The sequence below is a fragment of the Rhincodon typus genome, chromosome 43 (genome assembly GCF_021869965.1).
Source record: "Rhincodon typus isolate 14 chromosome 43, sRhiTyp1.1, whole genome shotgun sequence".
NCBI classification, from domain to species: domain Eukaryota; kingdom Metazoa; phylum Chordata; class Chondrichthyes; order Orectolobiformes; family Rhincodontidae; genus Rhincodon; species Rhincodon typus.
The window spans coordinates 7,716,482-7,718,384 of NC_063374.1; positions in this window are offsets into that span (position 1 = coordinate 7,716,482).

A 1,903-nucleotide genomic window follows, 5' to 3' on the forward strand; every position below is an offset into this window, starting at 1 on the left:
TCCCACCTCAAGCCTCACCCCCATCTCCTACCTACTAACCTCATCCCGGCCCCTTGACCTGTCCGTCCTCCCTGGACTGACCTATCTCCTCCCTACCTCCCCACCTACACTCACCTTTACTGGCTCTATCCCCGCCTCTTTGACCTGTCTCTCTCCTCTCCACCTATCTTCTCCTCTATCCATCTTCTATCCGCCTCCCCCTCTCTCCCTATTTATTTCAGAACCCCCTTCCCCTCCCCCATTTCTGAAGAAGGGTCTAGGCCTGAAACGTCAGCCTTCCTGCTCCTCTGATGCTGCTTGGCCTGCTGTGTTCATCCAGCTCTGCACCTTGTTATCTCAGAAGATTTCTTGAAACGCTTCTAAGATTCTCGGTCAGCAAATGGTTGAAGAGTTATCAGAAGGGAGGGTAGTGGAGAGGGATCGGTTGAATGGTACACTGGGCCCAAGGGGCTGAATGACCTTCATCTGGGAATTGTCTGCAGCCAATTTAAAAAGCCTCCCCTTCCCAGGTGTCTCCTTTGCGTGGAGCGCGATGATGTTTGAGTAGAATGAGTCACAGGGCATTGGAGGGTTCCCAAAGAAACCAGCATTGACCCGATACTTAACACTACAATCTTCCTCCACCTCTACCCCACCCTAACCTGAAGCTGCAGAGTTCTAGACTGAAGGCCTGGCCTTTGTCTCATTCAGAGGTTGAAGCACCTTCAGAATTCTCTATGCTTGGGGAGTTCAGTCCATTCCAGGTCTCTGAGAAGGGACTGAGTGGAGGACAGCGGTAATCTCAGGTGGACAGCAGGCTCCAGAGGGGCCAAATGGCCTACTTCTGCAGCTATTTAGAGTCAAACAGCAAAGAAACAGGCCCTTCGGTCCAACTTATCCATGCTGACCAAGTTTCCCTAACTAAACCAGTCCTGCTTGCCTGCATTTTGGCCTGTATCCCTCCAAACCTTTCCTATAGTCCAAAGCGAGATGGGCATAGCTTTAAAGTGAGAGGGGAAAGATTTAAAGGGGATCTAAGGGGCAACTTCTTCACACAGAGGATGGTGCGTGTGTGGAACAAGCTGCCAGAGGAAGTGGTGGAGGCTGGTACAATTACAACATTTAAAAGGCACCTGGATGGGTACGTGAGTAGGAAGGGTTTAGAGGGATATGCGCCAAATGTTGGCAACTGGGAGTAGATTAATTTAAGATACCTGGTCGACATGGACTGAAGGGTCTGTTTCTGTGCTCTACAGCTCTATGACAGTATCCATGTACCTGTCCAAATGTCTTTCAAATGTTGTAACTATGCATCTACCACTTCCTCTGGCAGTTCATTCCACACACGAACCACCCTCTGCGTGAACAGGTTACCCCTCAGGTCCCTTTTAAGTCTTTCCCCTCTCCCCTTAAAAATATATCCCTTCTGCATTCGAAGCTCCCCCCACCCTTGGGAAAAGACTTCTGCCGTGCCCCCTCGTGATTTAGTAAGGTCATTCCCTCAACCTCTTAACGCTGCACTGAGAAAAGTCCCGGCCTCTCCTAATAACGCAAAACTCTCTGGTGCTGGTAAATCTTTTCTGAAAATGCAACCCCCCCCGCCACAACTTCTCCAATTTAATATATGATCCTTCCTGCAGCAAGGTGACCAGAATTCTTTGAAATTTCTCATGAATGGGTGAACCCACAGTTATTGGTAGAGATCATGAAGATTGGTGTAGGTCAGAGGTAGAGTAACCATCAAACACTCCCCAGGACAGGGACAGCACGGGGTTAGATACAAAGTAAAGCTCCCACTACACTGTCCCCTCTATCTAACACACCCAGAACAGGGACAGCATGGGGTTAGATACAGAGTAAAGCTTTCTCCACACTGTCCCCCATCAAACACTCCCAGGACAGGGACAGCACGGGGTTAGATACA